Source organism: Chiloscyllium punctatum, chromosome 20, assembly GCF_047496795.1.
Source record: "Chiloscyllium punctatum isolate Juve2018m chromosome 20, sChiPun1.3, whole genome shotgun sequence".
Classification (NCBI taxonomy): domain Eukaryota; kingdom Metazoa; phylum Chordata; class Chondrichthyes; order Orectolobiformes; family Hemiscylliidae; genus Chiloscyllium; species Chiloscyllium punctatum.
In genome coordinates this window covers 8,212,893-8,236,359 of record NC_092758.1, presented here as the reverse complement: position 1 = coordinate 8,236,359, position 23,467 = coordinate 8,212,893, and the positions used below count along the sequence as shown (strand labels likewise).

Below are 23,467 nucleotides of genomic sequence, written 5' to 3'. Positions count from 1 at the left end.
GACGATTTAAAACGAACTATGTAATTGCCAAAAGCCAGAGATTCTGAAGTGCCACACTTTTGAGTAAATCTATGCATGGCGTGTAATTTCTAAGCGCGTATACCTTTACTTTTTAATTGTGCACCCAAAATTATAACGGTTTGCACATTGGTCCAGCTATAAACAGTGTTCTTGCAGTTATTGGTTGACACTCTTCGTGTCGCTGTCTACCAATAAAAACTCGAAATGCCGAGATAGATCGACCACCTCCCCGTCAAGCAAACAACAGAATCCGAGAGGCAGGCAGTGCGTGCGCTAACAGTCGGTGGGCATGCTCTATCGAGCTCCCCAGATTATATCCTTACATTTCTCGTTGCGATAACAGTATATGAGTATGCTGTTGAATAATTGCTGTGATATACGAAGCAAGTCAATATACGATATTGTGCAACAAAATCCAACTGAGAGCAATGGCGGAAGCAGTGTTAAGAGAAGTGTTTTTTATATTCTTTTTCTGTGCATCGGACCTGACGTCGGAGCAGCTTCTCTACTCCATCCGGGAAGAACAGGAGCGTGGGGCCTTTGTTGGGAAGATTTAAGATTAAAGGTTTGGGATTTAAAGAATCGCAAGTTTCGGCTGATTTCTAATGACCCAAAAGAATACATGGTTATCAATGTGGAAAATGGTTTCTTATGTGTTAATGAAAGAATGGACAGAGGACAACTTTCTAGTAAAGCTGCAGAGTGTTCCCTTTCTTTCCAAATTGCGCTCGACCATCCTTTGGAAACGTATCGCGTTGCAGTGGAAATACTAGATGTAAATGATAATTCACCCATTTTTCGAACAAGGAATGCTACCTGCAAATCAATGAGTTAAATGCGCACGGCGCGCGCTTCCCACTCGAGACCGCGCGTGATCCGGATGTAAGTACAAATACAATTAACACATACCAGATCAGTCCAAACTAGCATTTTGGTATTACAGTGCAGACAAGAAGAGATGGGAGTAAAAGTGCGGAGCTGGTATTAAAGAGGTCTTTGGACCGTGAACAACAGTCAATGTTTACTGTGATATTGACGGCCATCGACGGTGGGATTCCGCAGAGATCTGGCACAGCTCGGATCATCATTAATGTCATGGACGCAAATGATAACGCACCCGTCTTCGATCATGAAACTTACAGGGCGACGGTGATGGAAAACAACGCGAACGGCTCTTTGGTGCTAAAGGTTCATGCTGCTGATAAAGATGAAGGAGCAAACGCTGAGGTAGTGTATTCTTTCACCAATTATGTTTCCCAAAATGTTCGCGAGTTGTTCAAATTGGACTCGGTGACTGGAGAGATCAGAATTCAAGGAGTACTGGATTTTGAGGAAACAACTGCTTACGAACTTGATGTCCAAGCTGAGATCTACGCTCCACTGGATTGTTAGCTCGTGTGAATGTTGTGGTCGATATCATTGTTACTAACGATAATTACCCTGTGTTGCAAGTAACAATTTTGTCCAGTGTTGTGCAGGAAGATGCTTCTGCATGGACTGCGGTAGCTCTGATCAGCGTAACGGATAGCGATTCTGACAAATACGGAGAAGTGCAGAGCCAAATTCCAGAGAATATACCGTTCAAGATCGAAAAATCTTTAAAGACCAACTATAAATTGGCTACCAATGGCTTTTTATATCATGAAAATACGCCACTGTATAACATCTCCGTTTAAGCCTGGGGCGGAGGGGCCCCTCCACTTTCAGTAAGTAAATTCATCTTGATTTCGGTAACTGATGTCAATGACAACGCACCACGTTTTACAAAATCGTCATATAACGTTTATCTAATGGAGAGTAACGCACCGGCGCTTCCATATTTGCTGTGAGTGCAAATTATGCTGATTTGAATCAGAATGCGGAAATCTCTAATTCTATTCTCCAAAACCAAAAGCAAGAAATACCTTCTTCCGCGTACATCACGATTAACTCCAAAACCGGGAACATTTACGCACTGCGCTCCTTCGACTATGAGCAACAGAAACATTTCCATGTGACAATTCAAGCTCAGAATGCTGGATCACCTCCACTGAGCAGCACTTCCCTTGTAAATGTTATTATCCTGGATCAAAATGACAATGCACCCATTATTGTTTCACCTTTAACTTGGAACACATCAGCAACAGTGGAGATCCTGCCCAAAGCAACATATCCAGGATACCTGGTCACCAAGGTACTTGCATCTGACGAAGATTCTGGCCAGAACGCAAGGCTTTCCTATCAGTTATTGGAAGCCACTGATCGTGGCCTTTTTACTGTGGGACATCTCTCTGGAGAAATGAGAACAACACGAGCATTTAGTGATCAAGATATCAGTACAGAAAGATTGATCCTCTGTGCGAAGGATAATAGACAGCCAAGTCAATCCACTACAGTTATGATCTCCATTACCGTAATTATCAATATTACTGAGAAATCTTTTGAACGAATTGATAAGCCTAGTCGCTTGGAATATTTTTCCAATATAAACAGCTATCAAGTCATCACATTAGGATCGATTTCCTTTTTATTTCTCATACTCATCAGTTGTTTGCTTATCCTGAGGCATAGACAAGATAGATATATTGCTGCATACTACAGACCCACAGTTTGATGCTGTAGTTGTAAGAATTTGGATAGTGGCTTGAACCGAAGACCAACAGGACCTGATCCTTTGAGTTACAACGAGGCCTTTCAGACTGAAACTTATCAGTACAGTGTGTGTTTGTCACCAGAATCATCGAAGAGTGACTTTCTCTTTTTGAAACCCTGTCATCCTACATTGCCTTTCAATGAAACGAGTGTGCATGACAGCAACGCAAGTAACTAATCTTCGCAGCGAGTTAGATTATCTGTATGACAGGTAGTACTTGTTGGCGAACAATTATCTACTGCATGTTCATTTCTCGGTTAAATTTCCTGCTCAAACATTAATCACTTTATAGGTGAAATATTAATGCACTCAAATAACCTGTATCCCTTGTTGTATCCAGACGTGGTCAGTTACAATTATACTTTTGTGTAAGTCCAACATTTTACAGCAATATTATTTACTTGAACGTTTATTATGCAAATTGGAGTTTGACCTTTTACTATGTATGTTTTGACTCAAAGAATATCTGTATATTCACTCGCATGCAGTTAAATAAGCTGATGAAATCAAGTTACTATGAGGTATTCTGAATTCCTAACCTTAACTATTGGAGGACAGTTTAACCCATTTACTTCTAACAGTCTATTTCTCCGAAAAAAAGAGGAAACTTTCTCGTTAAATGATTAATGTGTACGATTTGTATCGAAGTCTGGTTACAAGTCTATAAAACAGTGATGATTTTGTTTCTTAATTCATACAGTTTGAACTAAAGTGTCAGCTGTTGCGCATTTTGCTGTCTTGTCATCAGTTCGTTCCTCAAAACTCTGTTTGATGTGCTTATCCATAAACAGGTTCACCCTCAGCCAAGATAGTCAATTGTTAAAATAATACTCGCCTTTATCTGTCAGCATAGAACGTTTCCCTATTACGTAATCGACTACGAAGAAAGAAAATGTAATTAGACAAGTTAATACTTAGTCAACCTTTGCTCCATTAGAGGTCATTGGCAGTGCATTATATCGCACTTTCTCCCTTAGATCTCAATGATTCAGCAAAAACAAAACTTACTGGCAGTCAGTCTGAGTTCTGCAAGATCAATGCAAGGTCAAGGTTGTGATTGAATTGAGGCAAGTCTCTGCAAATAGTACTTAACTCCAAAGGTACGGTGATTGGGTCTGACTTCCTATGCCATCAACACACACTTGTCTGATGTAAGTTCAAAACCCCAGAGCAAAAACTGATTCAATGGGAATCAAGGTGTATTCTTTTCGACAGATGAAGTTAGACATAGACAACGAAGATCCTTGTCATTGTTGGGCATTATCTCCGTCATTTCAATCCCAGGCAATGATTATGGGGATTCCTATGCGTAGAATCCCAAGCTTAGATCTCTTTATTTGCTTCATTTATATACCTGCCTCCATCATAAAGTCAGAAGTCAGAATGTTTGTTTATGTTTGTGTGAAATTAAGAATAATTTGGAAATACGTCTGGCACTGAAGTAGCCTTTGCCCATTTGCAGAAAGAACTGAACAACATCTAGACTTGTGCTGGTAAGAAAAAAAACAGGATTTTAGAGCACAAACTCCAGGCAGCAACCATTTCCAACAAAAGATTATCCAACCATATAACCTTGAATGGCATTCCATCACTGAATAACTCCATAATCAATAACCTGTTTTTAGTATTAACCAGAAACTGAATTGCTCAAACCATAAAGAGACTGTTTTTGACAGCAGATCAGGGTCTATGAGTACTGCAGCAAGCAGTTCTCTCCAAATTCTCTCCAGAGTCCAACCAGCATCCACAATGCACAAATCAGGAATGCAGTGAAATATTTTCAACCGGAATGGATAAGTGAAGCTCCAATAGCATTCCTAAAACTTTGCACTCCATCACAGAAAAAAAAGTCCTTGAATAGTATCCTATTTTATACCTTCAATGTTCACTCCACGTCGGCAGTATAATGCCAGAAGGTTTTTAATACTTTTATGAGAAATGTATGTCAGCATTTATTACGTATCTTCAATTACACTTCAGAAGGACATTTTGATCTATGTTTGTGAATTGTTGAAGTCACTTGGATGTTGCCGGGTCTGCAAATGATTAGACAGGAACCTACATTATTTGAATCCTTTGTAACTGAAGTTGCAATGATCCGTTTTCAAGTCTGGATGTTGACCGACTTAGAGGCAAACTTGCAGTTTTTGGCTTTCCCATGAAACTGTTACCATTATACTTACAGATGAGAGTGGTCTCATGTTTAGAAGGAGCAATCTAAGGACGCTTGGCAAGTTTTTACAGTTCATCTCTTCGATGGTGCATTCTGCTGCCACTAAACATCAGTGATAAATGAACTCAATGTCTGTGAAAGTGATGCCAGTTAGACGAGTGTTTTATCTTGGATGGCTTCATCTTCTTTCATGTTGTTGAAGTTGTGTTCACGCAGGCGATTGCAGAATATTACATTTCATTGTTGGCATGTTTTTTTAGATATTAAACAGGTTTTAGGGTGTCTGGAGTGAGTTACTCACTTTCAGATCCTTATTCTGTGATCTATTCTTGTTCACAAAATGTTTGCATGGTTGGTTCTGTTTAGACTTTAGTCAATGGTAATACTAGTATATTGACAATGAGGGATTTATAGATTGGAAAGCTAGTTTACATGAACGGGATATGATTAGATTGCCTCTTGCTGAAAGTGGTCAAGAAGGATTTGGATATGACACTTCGGGCTTAAATGTCAAAGAATATTGGGGGAAAACCAGCTGTATGACCAGCTATTATCAGACCAGCTATTCTCAGGATGAATGGCAGAGCAGGCTAAAATTTGTGAACAGCCTATTCATGCTCCTCTTTTCTATGTTTCTGCTTTTATTGTCCGGTAATTGTGTGCCATCAACCCCCATGTGAGCCCTAACCTGGAAATTGTCCATGTCCTGTTGCTCCTGAGAATGGACTATTTCACTATCTGAGACAAAGCAAAGGCAATCATGATTATACAATCATCATTGAGCATTCGTACTTCTGACCTTATGGTGGATGCAAGGTCAGTGATGGAGCAGCTGAAGATGGTTCGTTCAAGGTCATCACACTCAAGACTTACAGTACTGATGTGCTCGAGCTGAGCTACCACAATTGTCCAACAGCTACAGCAATCTTTATTTGTGCCAAGTGTAATTCAAACCAGCGGTCAGTTTCTCATTGTGTCCCATTAGTTATAGTTCTGCTAGCATTCCTTGTTGCCACACCTGTTCAACAGCGGCCTGTATGTCAAAAGCGGTAATTCTCACGACTTCTTTGAAATTCAGTGTTTGCCACCTACAAGATGCAGGACACGAACTAAATATGGCTTATTTTACAGCATATTCCTCCACATCACCTCCACAACCTGGAAAACAAGGGCAACAGATTCATGGTTAAGCATGGTTTAAAGTATCCACATGAAGCCAGACAACATCCTAGCTTGAGACTTTATATCTGTTCCTTCACTATCACTGTGCCAAAACGTCTGGAACACCTTATTCACAGCGCTGTGGGTGTATATCTCCAAGATGGCAGTGGAGTAGCAGCGCAAAATGCGGGCTCCTCAACCAAGGGGCTTGGAGCTCGTCCACTCCATCTCCTTTCCTATTTTGATCTTTCTATGCTTTTTAAAAACTCTTTTATATATTATAGTATCTTATCGTTTAATAGCTTCGGTGGAAGCTACCAGGCCCAGCGATGAGGTGTCTTCCAGCAACCCAGAATGGTGGTATTGGCCTGGTGCCTAGTAGGGTGGTCTCTGGGTGTGGCAGTCTGCAGTGTGGGTGCCTTTTTTTTGGAGGGCAATTTCAGCATATCATGGTGATGTTCTCCCAGTATTACGATCTTTTATGGTGTCTTTTGGGTATTCTAGCAGACCAGCTTGAAGTCCCAGCATGGAGGCCTGAGCGTGGAGGTTTTGTACTTCCTTCAGAGGCGAATTCTGAGCCTTCCTGCTGGCCAGGTTGGATGTCCAGTCCCAGTGTGGAAGTCTCTCTCGATGGTGTGTTGGTCTGGCCCCAGCCCCGCATGGCACTTCTCCTGATTTCCGAATGTGCCCTGAACCCAGGAGCCGTTAATTGAACTTTGCTGAACGTTTGTTTTTTTTTTCCTTCTTATTTATTATTTCTGTTATTAATTCAGTCCCGTGCTATGGTAACTTCTATGTAACACGTTTCACTTTTTATTTTAATAAAATACACGTGACAATAAATTGACAATAGATTTCATTCTATATCTCCTCCCTGTAATGCAACAATTAAAGGAGGTAGCTCACAAACACTTTCTCAACCATTTATGTGAGGCAATGAATGGTGGCGTAATCGTTAATGCCCTCATCCCGTGAATGAATACTCTGAGTAAAAACGTGTTTGTTGCAGTGACTGACTGCTTTGCAATTGTATGCGTGCACCATAATGCAGAGTTTCATAGCTCTCAGCTCCATGATCAGTAGGTTCAGAAATCTTCTTGAATCCCTAGTGGGAAACTGTAGATTCAAATGGAGTTCTGTAAAACCGAGGATAAAATCTCGGCTGGCACCACAGTTTAGTGTGGAAGGAATGCTGTGCTGTTGGAAGGATAGTTTTAGGAGCAATATTTTAGACTAAATTCCTGCCTATCCTATCAGTTGGTCCAAAAACGTTCCCCCAGAACTTTAAAAAAATGGGGATTACCCTGGTTAACGTTAATCCATGAATTTATATAGTTAAAACACAACAGTTTAACTCTGCCCTACCCTGATTCTGTTTCTGAGAATTACCTTGACTACCACATTTTATCAAACTATATTAGTAGCTTGATTTCAATAGGACAGCTCTCACCTAAATGCTGGTTTATGGACTGTGAGGCCATGAAATAGACTATAGCATTCCAATTCTTCTGTTGTGATAGTGGCTACCTCTCTGTAAGTCCAGCGCAATGCTTTTTTAAAGAAATACTTCCCTCATATTTGTCAATCTTATACTATATTGGTGTTTACTATTCTTGGAATGAAGTGATTCATGTCTACTGTTACAAGACCGTGGTGAATCCCTCTGTCAATTAAACCAAACACCCAGAAAAGTTCACCTAGTCTAGTCATCGGTTAAAATATGAGTGACATAGGACTCCCAAATTCCACTACTTAAAGAAAATAATACCAGTTTAATCGTTAATTCTAAAAGTGAATATTAAACAACAGCTTTTAAAAATTATAAGGTTCCCTTTCTCTTAACTGCTTATGACCCACCTACAACTCTATAACAATAAACTGTTCAATAAAAACACTTATTAAAATACATCAATTTAATTTTTACAACACGCAGCAGCTGTCATCATCTGTCTCTGTCTTCTTCCTTCTGAAGATCTCTCTGGGTCATCTTCTTTCTTATTACTGTGGTGATGTTTCATATGAAAAGGCAACTTTAGTAGAGAGTGTCGTAATTACTTGCGCCTGTCTTGATGGAAGTTACTCTGTCTGATTTTTAAAATGCCTGCCTTTTTTTATGTCCCCAATACTGGATTGTCTCATTGGTTCAATGTTGGCAAAACAATAAATTCAAACGCGATTGAGCTTGAGTATCCTCGGGCATAATATAAACTGATTAGTTAAATTTGAATTGTTGTTAAAACAACAACCAACTCAGGTATCAATTTGACAGCCAAATTTTACATATTTTCAGTTTCCTAGTACAGGCCGAGACTGCTGTTGTAAGCTGTGAGCAAGGAACAACATTCACTGTCTCTTAAAGTGACAATACATTCCTTCAACTTCATTACACTACATACCAAAGAGTTTAATTTCATAAAGTTGACAGCCTGCATCACTGACTCATCCATCATTTTGAGAGAGTATAAATGCTTCCTTTAGTTTCGTTCACACGCATCTGAGTTATAATTCTTTAACATTGGAGCAGGCTGTCAATTACACAGCAGTAAGAGCAGTGCAGAATAAATTTAAAAAAGCTGTTATGCTTCTTGAAGACAACGGAATAAACATGGCCATTGTTTATGATAAATCTTAATCAATTAAATCAGTACGATTTCTGTTCAACTCAAACGCCTTTGCTGAGGCTATATAAACAGATAGTGATTAAAGATGTAAATAAACATCAAAGGTAATTATATCTGCATTATTACCTGAGCTACAAGCAAAGTGTCATCGAGTAAACGTGATCCAAAATCTTGTGAAAAATGGCTCAAGCATTATGTTGGTGAAGTGGGTTTTGAACATGGATCTCATGGGAAACTGAGTTCAGTTTCTTTGGGCTAATATTTATCTGAACACTGCCGGGGGATGTATAACTATTTTGGGAGAGGGTTTTGCACTAAATCAGGCGGGGGAGGTGTGGGAATGCTTTGTACACTAAATCGAGCAGATAAGGCAAAGGACCAAGGTAGCAACAAGAGTAATGGTGAGCAATATGGCTAATAGAAAGGGAATGGGAAAACAAAACTAAATGTGCAATAGCTGGTAGGTCTTGAGATTTAAAAAGTAGTAAACAGACAGGAGTAAGGTTGTGCAGTATTAAGATCAGATATTAATGAGAGACATCTGAAAAACACAATTGAATTAGCATTATGCAAATATAATCAAGAGACAGCATGTGTTTTCAAGTCATGGGGGTGTTGTTCTCCACCGGAAATCTTTTAGCATTCGCCCAAACGTAGATTTCCATGGCGCTCAAAGGAACTATTCGTATTTACAAATACTACACAAAGGTACTAAGAAGTTTTAATGTGTGCATGCTATGGTGTTACTTTGCAAAATAGCGACAAATTAGCATTGTTATTCTTGCTTTTCATATTTTCTCTTTACATAAATAGGTACTCAATAGTTAAAGCGTTTCCTAACTTTTCTGGAATCAGCATGGATAGGATAAATAGACAAAGTCTTTTTACCTGGGGGTCGGCGAGTCCAGAACTCCAGGGCAAAGGTTTAGGCTGAGAGGGGTAAGATTTAAAAGAAACCTAAGGGGCAACGTTTTCACACAGAGGGTGATACGTGTATGGAATGAGCTGCCAGAGGAAGTGGGGAAAGCTGGTACAATTGCAACATTTAAAAAGTATTTGAATGGGTATATGAATAGGAAGGGTTTGGAGGGATATGGACCGGCTGCTGGCAGGTGCGACTAGATTGCGTTGGGACATCTGATCGGCATGGACGGGTTGGACCGGAGGGTCTGTTTCTATGACTGTAATTCGTTGTTACCTTGGCAATCAATCTGGCGTCTCCAGCACTGAAACAACATTTAATATTTGCATTGTGGGAGTCGTTAAAATAGGTAAGATTTACATCCCACGTTTTTGTAACAAGTCAATGCATTGTAGGCATAAAGTCACAAATTCCTGTTGCTGCAAGCGGAGGGAGTCGAATACTGCTTGTAATTGAGAGCTGTTGCCAAAGAATTGATCGGTTATCCTTGGGGTTCCCAGTCGCTCCCCATTTCTGAAGAGAATCATTATTCTGTTTTTTTGCCAGTACCGTCCAAAACTGATTTAGTTTTCTTCAAGCCTTGCGAAGTAACTTTACCTCTTAATGATTTCAGTGTTGATGTCGGAAAATAGTAATTACAGTGTAGGAAAATAATAATTTTCTCCTGGATGTAATTGGTAATATTTTATTGTTGAGTGGAGTTATTTATTGTCGACGACATTTTAAAAAAAACACCTATATATTAGAACAACACTCAGACATACACAAGTATTAAACATTATGCCTGCTTGGTTGATACGAATGTTTTGAATGGCTTCAGCAGAGCAAATTTTATAAACGTTAGAGTAAATAGCTCACGAACTAATGTTTGTAATTTCCCTGATTTCAAAGCTCCTAAATATTAAGAATCAACATTCCTCTGGTAACTAGAGATATAGCCCGTGACGAGTCTACAAATTTCTCCTTGTTATATTCCATTAAAATTATAGATTTCGTTAAGAACACGTGAAGCAGTTAGATGTTTTAATATAACTTTCTCCTGCATAGTATTCACAGATTTTATTCCGCGATTTGTTAGATTGATTTTGAAAGGGATAATTTGAACAAAAAGTAAAAATCAAATGGACATAATTCAGTTACTAAATGTTCTGGTCATCTTGTTAAATCCATTTTTAAAATAAGGCATTTTCAGATCAGTTCAAAACGGAACATGTGTTTTTTTAAACTGATTTTTCATTAAACACTTCGTGTTGAATATGCATAAGGTCCTTTTCCGAAGGCATTGTGAAGGAAAGCATTGTATACTATTTCTGAGGTACGTCAGCTTAGGAAAGGTGCCTTGACCTACACACCTTTGCATCGGCAGGTTCCAATAAGTCATCCACATTAACGTAGAAGTGCATCCGTGAACAGTAATCGATTAGAAATTATTGCAGTACAAACTAATTCAAAACTTTTCATTTCCATTAGGAAACATAACCAAATGAGTCTGTCTCGTCATAGTCTCCAAATTGATTTTCTAACTATTCTGAACATTGACAATCCAACTGACAAACTTGAATGTACTCAGTCCTGTTTGCAGTCAAAATTGTTGTCATTTAGGTCGCTGAGCCTGGCATCTTGGAGATGTAACTGTTCAAAGGTGTTTTTTGAAATTTTGTCCCATTAATCAATAAATCTGACTCGTAGCATGAATTGTGTTATTACTGTTAATTTAGATAGAAAAACAGGAAATGTACCATGGAAAAGAATATTTCATTGTGGGCTTCAAAAATTTTACAATGCGCACTCATACAATACCTTAGATAGAAATATGGATGCCATGGAGTGCAGGCAAATTGTAACCATTGAGTGTTATAACTCAAAAGAAGACATAGAAACTGGTGAGGCATATTGGAGGCAAGTACACATATTTGATGCGTACATTGAAAAATGAATGTAATCTTAAGGTGAGCAAAATAAAATGCGCTGTAACTAACCAAATATATTACTCTTCCATACATTTTTAATTTTTAATAATTGTATAATAATCGTCTAATAGCAGGATGACAATGCACTCATTTAAATTATGTTGATTTGAACTTTATGCACAATGCTTCGCCATTGGCAAGAAGAGCAGGTTGGTGGAGGACACCGAGATAGAAAATTACCCTCACGCTCATGAGCAACTGAGGCGAAGATTTTGCGATAGGCAGACAGCTTCACCTATCGGAGGAGCAGGAGAATCGAAGTTTCGGGCATAAGCCCTTCATCAGGAATCATGTAGAGATAGGAGGAGAACTACTTTCAGAAAGGCATCCTGATGAAGGGCTTATGCCCGAACCGTCAATTCTCCTGCTTTTCTGGTGAAGCGTTTGTGCCCGAAACTTCGATTCTCCTGTTCCTCCGATGCTGCGTGACCTGCTGTGCTCTTCCAGCACTATACTCTCGACTCTGAACCCTAGCATCTGCTGTCCTCACCTAGAAAGCTTCACCCCGTGTAGCAAGCATGTGAGGAACACAAGATAGGAAGTTAGCATCCGCTTGAGGAACATTCAAAGTAAGCTCCTAGCAATGGGGGGTACATATCACAAAGAGGAGTGGGCGAGGAGAGAATTTGTGACGAAGTCGGCAGCATCCGAAGCAACTGTCAAGTTGAGAACCCTGAGACGTTTCGATAGACGAAGATGCATTGTAAATGATGGGAATTGGCCTTGGTCTGCTGCAAAGTCGGTACCGAGCTATTTTGTGAGTAAATTAGTGAATAATTATGCAATTTAAAAAAAAATAGAAGTGGAAGGGAAGTTAATGTGTTACAGAATTGCAGAATGTGAACATTTCCGCTTAGTGCAGAGCTAAAGTGTGCAATTCCAGGCGTTGTGTTGTCACTCTAGTGCGGCCGTTTAAGATATCTACTTGTTGCTTGGAAGGAGCTTTCATTTGTAAATGCTGTGGAAATTTGGGATCTGTACTCTCCTGTACATTTCCTGTGCTGTCCATATGACTAGAAAGGTGGATGGGATTTTAAATTAAACATTGAAATAAATGACGTCAAAGGATCAAATATGAAATGATGTTGTAAATCAAAAACAAAGTCAAGGTCAAATGGAAGGACAGGAAGTCAGATACAGATTGTGAAAGGCAGGGAGAGAGACAGAGAGAGAGACAGACAGACAGACAGACAGACAGAGAAAATGAATGTAAGGATCAACCAATAGATAAAACTCGAATTTACAAAAGGGGCAAAAGGATATAACTAACTTCTCAGCATCTCATTACATGCAATGCTTCAAACAATAAAAATAATGTAAAAAAAAGTGCCATTTGGTACCATTGAAGGCAACTGATAAGACTTGAGACCCGAGTCGCTTTGGTAAAGATCATTTAAACGCGTAAGGAGAATGTGAAGGGGTGACTTTGTCGGTTAAAACAAAGATACAGCATAAGATACAGCGGTGACATAAGTTCAGAAAACTGAGATGCATTAACAATTTGTATTGAAACAAGGAATGATAAAGTCAAAGTTATTTTGGAAGTGGTATAGAGACTCCCAGAAGGAAACAAACTGCTTGGTGGAGCATAAAGGAAGAAAGAGTGTTAGCTTGTCAGAACGGAAGTGCAAAAATCAATGGATACTTTAATTTTCATATTGAATGGAAAAGTCAGCTGGGCAAAGGTAGCCTAGATGAGGAGATCAAAAATATATTTGGCACACATTTTCAGTACATTCTGTGCCATTGTGGACAACATTGGTGGGCGGCACGGTGGCACAGTGGTTAGCACTGCTGCCTCACAGCGCCTGAGACCCGGGTTCAATTCCCGCCTCAGGCGACTGACTGTGTGGAGTTTGCACGTTCTCCCCGTGTCTGCGTGGGTTTCCTCCGGGTGCTCCGGTTTCCTCCCACAGTCCAAAGATGTGCAGGCCAGGTGAATTGGCCATGCTAAATTGCCCATAGTGTTAGGTAAGGGGTAAATGTAGATGTAGGGGTATGGGTGGGTTGCGCTTCGGTGGGGCGGTGTGGACTTGTTGGGCAGAAGGGCCTGTTTCCACACTGTAAGTAATCTAATCTAATCTAAAAAAAAAACATATTAGATCTAGGTTTATTCTAGGGAATAAGGAATAATTAAATAATGATTTTAATGTGAAGATGCCTTAAAACGTAGCAATAATAGAGTGACTGGAAGTTAAATTCAGTTTGAGGAAACGAGGAATGGATTTGAAACTATTTCTTAAAATTTTATTTTGGGCAATAAGAGGGTCATGAAAGCAGAACTCGATAATATGTATTAACAAGTTGTTAAAGGACATGTGGATACAGATGCAGCAGCAGACATTTAATGTTACTTTTTTGCAACACGCACAATAGACACACTCCAACAAGTATAAAAAAATTATGGATTGATTTACTAGAAGAGGTAATCTCACACTAAATGAAGCAGCATACAATTGTATAAGCACTGGAAGCAGGCTAGAATGCTGGATGGATCTTAACGCGGAAAATAACCACCAAAAACCTAATTTAGGGGAAATCAGAGTGTGAGAGACAACTATACAGAAATAGTAATAATTCCTATTAATCGTTTAGGAATACGTGGCAAAGTGTGCGTTAATCTTGTAGAAAGTGAGTTTGAAGGATTAATAAAGGAAAGTTAAGAAATGATAGGCAAATTCACTGAGTATTTTGCATTAGTTTTCAAAATAGAGGACACAGGTAACATTCCATGAGTGATGATAACTCCGGAAATGGAAGGGAAGGAGGAATTCTGAAAAAAACATGATCTCCCGAAAACATTCAGCTATGAATAGAAAAGTATCCCCATCCTGATAAACATTACTCTAAGTTCTTAAAAGATGGTGATGCATTTTCCAAAACTAATTTCACACATTTCATTCAATTTTCCAAAATTGTCTTGATTATCAGACGTTCCTGTTACATTTCAAAACAAGGAATGTGGTTTCTTCATTAAAAAATGACACAGACAGACAAGCACAAACTACAGGCCTTTCATGTCCAAATTGTTACAAATAATGACTAAAGAATGTATAACTTAGTAATTGGAATAGTCCAAGTTCATCTGGTAGAGACAACGTGGCTTTCTTAATGAGAAATTATGTTTAACCAACGCTTTGCAGTTCTTTTAGGAGGAAACATGTTCTATGGATAAAGAAGAGCCATCAAATACACAGGACGCAGATTTCCAGATAACATTTGAAAAGGCGACATATTAAAGGTTACTGAATACAATAATAACTCATTGTGTACAACGTATCATATTGACAAGAAAGGAAAGTTCAAAGTATAAAAGGAAACAGAAAATAGTTAGAAATGTGTTTGTTTTTCCCGACAGGAATGCCTGAACAAATACTGCTCCACAGGTACTGGTGCTGGGCCTTAGTTGTTAACAATTTACGTAAATTACACGAATTGAGAGATAGAATGTATAGTTGTCAAGTTTACGAACAACACAAAAATAATTAGGAAATCGCTGTGGAAGACATAGGGAGATTACAAAAACCTATAGATGGGTAAAATAAGTATGGAAATATGTACCAAAGCGACAATAAGTAGATATAATGAGTGAAATGTGAAATTGTCCATTTTTGCAGAAAGACTATAAAAGAAATAGGCAAATCCTAGAAGTCCATAATCTCTCAACAAGAGAGCAAAAAGTAGAATCATAATTATGTCATTTGACGGATCGAATAAACTCCACCATTTTAAGAGATCATGGCTGATTTAATAATCCCCAACTCCACTTTCCTGCTTAACCCCTTAGCCCTTGATTCGCTTAATGATTGGGATTTTTTCTATTTCATGCAAATGTGGAGAGATCTGGATGTCCCTGTGAATGGATTGTAAATTACTTACAGTTTGTCATCAGGAAGCAAATAAGATATTAGAAATTATCGTGGAGTGGTACGTTGAACAGAAAAGTAGGGAAGTTACGTTTCAATTATACAGGGTTGTATGGTGGTCTCTGAAATGCATTGCACAGTAAAGGTTACTTTATGTAAGGAAGGATTTAAATATGTTGGAAAAGGTGCATTAAAAAATTTAAAACCTGAATGGTGTGGGGTGCCTTACATGTAAAGTTTAGATGGGCTAGAATTGTACCATCTGGATCTGGAAGTGTGACAGGTGATTTGCTTCAAACATTTCACATCCTGAGGGATTGTGGCAAGGTAAATATGGAGAGCATGTTTAATCTTATGGGAGACTTCAGTTTGAAGTGTCACAGTATTAAAATCACGGATCACTGATTTGAAACAGAGAAGAAGCAAGTACTTTCCTTGGAGTGTAGCAAACCTTTGGATCTCTCTCCTCGAAATGGTCTCGAAAGCAGAATGTTTGAATATGTTTCAGGCGCAAATACATCAAATATTGTTGATCGACTGCCTGTAAAGTTATCAAACTTAAGAAGAAATATGGATTTGAGATGACATTCAGATTAGCCATGACTGAAACAGTTCCGACAGAGAATCATATGAGACTTGAAATGTTGACTGTCTTTTGCTCACTCTTTAGATGTTACCGGGCTTTGTGAATTTCTCCAGTATTTCCTACTCTTATTTCAAAACACCAGCAATTGTAGTATTTTGATTGTAACTAAGTGACACGGCATGCTGGAGGGGCTGAGTAACCTACTTCACCTTCTAACTCGTGCACATGTGTGTATTTTAAAATCGTTCTCAAATCATTTTGACCCTGTTTGTGTAGCCCAATTGTAAGTAGGAATACATAACAACATGGCGAAAAAAACCCGTTTCTTCCCCTTTCAACAGCTGCTCTCCAGCCTTCGTGTTACTAGGTACCATGGCCCACAACTTTTCCGTCACATACAGCAGTGCGCAATCCAGGAGAGGCAAATCATCACACCACTATATTGAGAGGAGTTCTAAAGATGGAAATCACGAAATTTATCACACTCATTTCGGATGTTGCTGGTGATCATAGTGTATCTTTATGTTTCTCTTAGGTTGACCAAATGTACTGAAATTGGTTGTATTGACTTTCATGTATGTCACACGGTTTTTCGATAATTATTTTAATAACTAACATTAAAACAAGGTATGCAAAGATGCAATATGGGCATGGTTTTGACTATGATGGACAGCAGAAACAACCCTGCATCTATTGTTTTCCTGTGAATGAAAGCACCATCCTCTGGTGGAATCTCTGCTTGTTATTGACCAACAAAAAAGGCGAAGTGCCTCAAACTACAGCTGGACGTTTTTAATTAGTTGTACCACATACAACATTTCTACGATTCCAGCATTCCTGAATTTGATGTATAAACAGTGGACAACCCGGACTGAGAAGGTGCGCAACACATATCACAAACCGATGAGTCTTCTCTGTTGTCAAAACTCAACACTAGCTGTGTTTCTCTATTGCATATAAATGACATCGCACCGTGATTCACACAACTAATACATACTATTGTTGAGAACAATCCTCGTTTAGTTTTAATCTTTTGTGGCAGCGCTTTAGATTCTGATTTGCACAAGACCGATGAAGTGATAATCAGATGCAAGGCAATCTGGGCCTTTAAACGGTATAGTTATGCATAACAACGAAAACACTTTCCATCTGAAATCCTTTGGACATCAACCAATATAATACCTCAAGATCAACGTTAAAACCCAGGATGTTGGATGCCCATGATGAGCAGTACTACAGTGGCAATCTCTTAAAACCATTTAAGAGATGTGAACTTGGCAGGCTGGGCTGGAATTTATTGTCCATTCCTAATTGTTCATGAGAGGATGATAGCGAGATGCCTGCTTGAATCGCTGCAGTCATTTGGCATAGGCACACCTACAATGCGTTTATAGAGTACATTCTAGGAGTTTGATCCAGGTGCAGTAAAGATGCGCTGATATAATTACAAGTAAGGATGCTGCAAGTCTTGGAGGGGAACTTGCAATTACTGGTGTTCTGATGTATCGGCTGTGCTTTTCTTTGCTCAGGTTGTAATTTTCCTGTGTTTGGAAGGGGCTGCTAAATGGTATGTTGATGTATTTCTACAGTGTGCTTTCTAAATGGTTTAAATTGCTGTTATAGATCGTCTTGTGGAGGAGTAAATGTTTTTGAATGTGATACCAATCACGCAGGCTCTTTTGATTGAAATATTCTGAAGATGCTTGATTTTTGCTGCAACTGCATTCATCTAGACAAGACAGCGCCCTGAAGTGTGTCTTGTAGAAACTGAGATGAGCAGGGGAATCAGGAGTTGAATTACTTGATGCAAGATTGTTTATCCTTGAATTGTTGTTATAGACACCATATTTATGTGGACAATTCAGCTTGGAGCATAGAATGGATTCCCCATAGTTTGGAAGCAGGCCCTCTGGCGATTAAGTCCGCACTGACCCTCGAAACATCGTCCCATCTCCGTCACCCTGCATTTCCAATTGCTACTCCACCTAGCCTGCACATTTCTGGACACTATGGTCAATTCAGCATGCCCAATCCACCTAGCTTCACATCTTTGGGCTGTAGAAGGAAACCAGAGCATCCAGAAGAAATCAACACAGACACGGGGAGAATGTGCAACCTCCACACAGACAATCACCGGAAACTGGGATTGAACCCAAATCCCTGCTGTTCTGAGACAGCAGTGCTAAGCACCGAGCCACCATATCACTCTTCTAGTTGATGGTAAACCCTTGGATGTTGATTGCGGGGATTAAGTGATGGTAATGTATTTGAACATGAATATGTTGAGTATCTCAAGAGTTGATCTGCTGAACATTGTTAATTGTCAATTAAAATTCCTGAATGTATGATCGATCGAGAAAGCCAGCAAGTCTGGCAGCAGCTGTGCAAAGGAAAGAGTAAACGATTTTATGAAGAAGTGTCACTGAACTCCAAGCATTAACTGTTTTCTCTCCACGGATGCTACAGACCTGCTGAAGTTCTGCAGTAATTTCTATTCTTTTCTTGTTTCAGAGCTCCAGCATCGACAGTTCTGTGTTTAGTTTTGCTGAGTAATTGGAAATGTTATTGCAAGGAGAATGAATCTTTCTGCTGCTAAAGTACGTTAAACCAATTTTGCAAATAATATTACAAATGTACGATTAATTGTGTTTGTAAAGAGTTTTTAAAATTATGCACGCACTATCCTTTCGTTTCATGCTGTTGCAATAAATCTTGAGATCGTTCAACATCAACGACAGTTGCTGCAGTTATTGTTTGAGGCTGCTCGTGTCGCTGTCTACCAATAAGAAGCAGAACTGCTGCCTTGGATCTGCAGTGCCTCACACTCCAGCCAAAGAATCACAGAGCAGGAGCGAAGAGAACAACTATATACCTGTTTGCTGTGCAGCCATAATCAACAAAATTCCTCAGGTCTGTGTTTTTACTTTCTCTGCCTTCCTCCTTTCGGTGTTAGTGCAATGATATATAAAAGTACGGTTGTCCCGAAAGAGCAAGATCAGCTAACCGATTTGCCGTTTTACAGCAACATCAATCTGAGAACGACAGCAATAAAGAGCGAGCGTTCTTTATTCACCTGCCTTATGTGTCAAACCTGTTTCGAGGCAAACTCTCTATCCGGTTCCCAAGCAGCAGGAACACAAGGCCTTTGTTGAGAATATCCTTGAGTATTTGAGAGTAAATGCATGCGAATTATTCAAGCGGAAATATCGGCGGGTCATTGACAAAGCAAGTTAATGGATGGTGTTTAATTTCGAGAAGAAATCAACACAGACACGGGGAGAATGTGCAACCTCCACACAGACAATCACCGGAAACTGGGATTGAACCCAAAGACCTGCTGTTCTAAGACAGCAGTGCTAAGCACCGAGCCACCATACCACTCTTCTAGTTGATGGTAACCCCTTGGATCTATTAATAAGCCTCTGAGAGTCACAACGGGGAGATGTTTGTGTACTGATAACGCTATTGGCCTCGCAGTACCAAAATCAATGTTCTGTCGAACTGTGTTCGAAACGCACGATGGGTGATGAGATATGAAATTAAACGTAAAAGTTATGTAAGGACGATAGCTGGCCTAATTGCATGTTGATGTACAAACTCATTTAGGGGAGGTAAACCGGTGGTCACAGCTGCTGCATGTGACTCCATTCTTCCAACAATGTGGTTAGCGAATGAACAGGATGAACCATAAATGCTAGCTATGCCGAAGACGTCCTCGTGCAGCAACAGGAAAAGAAAACCTGATTGGCAGTGAATAACTGCCTAGAGTTTTTGCAGCAGGAAAGAGACTCAACGTGTCTGTGTCGGGCATCAGACATTCAAATTTCCACCAGTCAGCCTGCAGACTTGCATGTTATGACGTTCCATGTGTTCATTCGAAAACAGTAGTTACATCTTGAGATTTCCTGCTTTTACAAACCTTTCAGGCAGTGAATTCGAGATGTCTACAACACGTAGGTGAAGAACAAAAGTCTTTATATCCATTTTAATCTCCTGCTTCTTTCCTTAATATTGTGCTCAGCCTGATTATTGACCCACCTAATCAAGAGAACGATTTTCTCCTACCTCTCCTATCATTGTTCCTTAGAACTTTGTGCCCTTTCATCACATTGCCCCTCATCTTTCTCCTCTTGGGAAAACCATCTCAGCTTATCTCATCTCTTTTCGTAGTTGAGTCACTTCAGCCAATCCAACATCCTGTGAATCATTTCTTCACTCTCTCTTGTGCAAGACATCTTTCTACGTTGTGGCGAACAGAACTGCAGGCAGTGCTCCCGCTGTGACCTAACTCACGTAACAATCTGCTCAGACATAGCAGCTTGTCCTTGTGGTCAGGCAGAGCAATCAGAGGACTACAGTTAGACAGAGAGGTACTGTATCCATTCTCTTTCTTGGCTAATACAAATGGATAAATATTTGAAAATACACTTTGCTGCACTGGGAATATTACACGTATACGATTTCCAAATAGAGAATTTCGGCTGCTTTCAGTCATTCATTTTCACAGAAGCGCATTTCCCTATTGAAAGAATGCAAGATCAGATGTCAGTCCAAACGCAATCGACACTTCTTGGATCTTTCTTAAGAGATGGGTTAGAGTACCATTGCGACTATTGGTGGCATTTAAATGCAATAAAAATCTGGTCTCAAGAACTAGTCGATTAAGAATGTAATTTAAAATTTGTGATGCTGTTTCTTAAATATCAATAAGTTGCAAAGTGTCAATGCATAAAGTCATATGGGTATCCTCATCAATTTGTCTTGGAAGTCTAACATGCAGGTCTAGCAAATTGCCAAGAATATTAATCTTTAATGCAAGATTATTTGTTATTATTAAGACAGGGAGAGTATAAGAAAGGTTCACCAGACTTCTTGTTGTGGTGGTGGGACTGTCCTATTAAGAACATTCGTCAAGTTGGGATTGTATTTTCTGGTGTTTCAAAGAAGTGATTTTATTGAAACTCACAATACAATTAAAAGTATGGATAAGATAGATTTACATTTAAACTTTACTGTCACGAGTACTCAAGTACTAAAGTGCCCCAGTGCTGTGAAAAGTTTTCAATGTGGTCACACACAGTGGCGCCATCTTAAGTACAAGTACTTAGGTACAAAAACTTAAGAACGAGGTTGAAAGAAATAAAGCGCTAAGTTCGAAGTAAAATATTACAGTCACTACATCATTGATGTAGCAGAGATGATTCGCCTGCATGAGGATCCTCGTACCATTACGCACAATTGGAAAAAGAAGGATAGCTTATGTAGGACGAAGATGAGGAGCTTTTTTCATTAAACAGTGAACCGTTGCAATTTCCTACACAGAGCGCTGTGGAAGCTAAATCTTTAAATATGTTTCAACTACGTTTAAACTATATTTCGAAAAGAATTCTATTTACCAAAGGGATAGAGGTTTATGGGGATAAATGAACGAAAGACGTTATTTAGTAATGAACGCGTTAAATAACATGACAGGCATGGCAGGCTGAATGGCGGACGCTTGCTCCTATGTTTCTACGCTCCAAGCATTCCAAATACAACATTGCGAGTGCTGTGCGTTCCCGACTGCGTTCTCTTTTGAGGGGCTGCCTGTTGCTATCTGCTCGCAGTGATCTCATCATTGTTGTCCACGTTGTCTACCATCAAGGTGGAACGTTGCGATTTTTCCTCGATATATCGATTTACCTCTCGTCCTTCCAATTCTCAGATAAAATCTGAACACTTATGATTCTTCATCCATTTTAATAAGATTTTGCTTTCGTTCCAACAGTTATTATTCTGCTACAAGCATTTTTATGACGACTACGCCACAAACTTCTCGCATGTAACTCTTTTTATATCTTTCCATTCATCTGCCCATCCGTAACCTCGCGAATATTAACAGTCAATCGTGCCGCACTTCAACATCTGTGATTTTTCTTTCACTCTCTTCATGAGCATGATTCATAGCTCGCATTTATCTCTGCAATGTTTAAGTTTGATTATTCTTAATCACGTGAATTATTTACAAAAACAGTTTGAGGTGCACAGCATTCGAGTGCAGTCGTGGTTCAGTCTTGCAGCTATTCAGTTTGGTATCGGGCTAAATATCGGGGCCACAATGGCAGTGTTCAATGATTGTTCAGTCCGATTTCAGATGCATTCAAAAGGTAACTCACTAAAAAGGCTGCAAACACCAATGATGCAAGGTTTGTAGCTCAGGCTGAGGTTTCGGGTGTTGGTTTGCTCGCTGCGCTGTAGGTTTGATATCCAGACGTTTCATTACCTGGCTAGGTAACATCATCAATGGCGACCTCCAAGTGAAGCGAAGCTGTTGTCTCCTGTTTTCTATTTATATGTTTGTCCTGGATGGGGTTCCTGGGGTTTGTGATGATGTCATTTCCTTTTCGTTTTCTGAGGGGTTGATAGATGGTACCTAGGTATATGTATTTGTTTACGGCGTTGTGGTTGGAGTGCCAGGCCTCTAGGAATTCTCTGGCATATCTTTGCTTAGCCCGTCCCAGGATAGATGTGTTGTCCCAGTCGAAGTGGTGTTTTTTCTCATCCGTGTGTAGGGCTACGAGGGAGAGAGGGTCGTGTCCTTTTGTGGCTAGCTGGTGTTCGTGTATCCTGGTGGCTAACTTTCTTCCTGTTTGTTCTACGTAGTGTTTGTGGCAGTCCTTGCATGGAATTTTGTAGATGACGTTGGTTTTGTCCATGGGTTGTACTGGGTCTTCTAAGTTTGTTAGTTTTTGTTTGAGAGTGTTGGTGGGTTTGTGTGGCACTCCAACCACAACGCCATAAGCACACACATTAATCTAGACACCATCTATCAACCCCTCAGACAACGAACAGGAAATGACATCACCACAAACTCCAGGAATCCCATCCAAGACAAACATATAAATAGAAAGCAGGAGACAACAGCTTCGCTTCACTTGGAGGTCGCCACTACTGATGTTACCTAGCCAGGTAATGAAACGTCTGGATATCAAACCTACAGCTCAGCGAGCAAACCTACACCCTAAACACCAATGATTTTGGCAGATATGATGAGTTTCAGTTCGCAATAATTGTCGAATCTGTCGACCATATTCTTTATATTTTACCACTGGACTTCCTTACTTTCTCAGAATACAGACGTGAAGTTAATGTTTTGGTCTTCACAAAATGGCAGTAGAAATTTCAAATGTTAAGTGCAGCACACTTATGTATTGGGTATACAGTTTCTTGGAGATGGTCAGGATGGTGTTGTTTGCTCCTGGAAGAGGGGTGATATGTTTACCAGAAATATATTCAAATGGGCATTCAAAAAGTAGGTGTGCATGCTTAAACAAAACTGACTTCGACTGTTAAGCGAGAGAGAGAAAAAATGTTACCAGTTGAGAGACTGTTATTGTCATTGAAAAATAAATGACAGGAACAGCATTTCGGAAATAATGTTGGCCTTTTCAAGTCCTAGGGTTATCTGGAACCTTTTAGAATCACTATATTGTATTTAAGGCCTGGCAGTTTTATAAATTACCAATTTAAATTAAA

At 39.5% G+C, this 23,467-nt stretch overlaps 1 pseudogene; it reads left to right on the top strand.

Moving 5' to 3' along the window:
* The first annotated feature begins 449 nt into the window (after window positions 1-449).
* The window catches only part of LOC140492300 (uncharacterized), a 34,354-nt pseudogene continuing 11,336 nt past the window's right edge, over window positions 450-23,467 (top strand).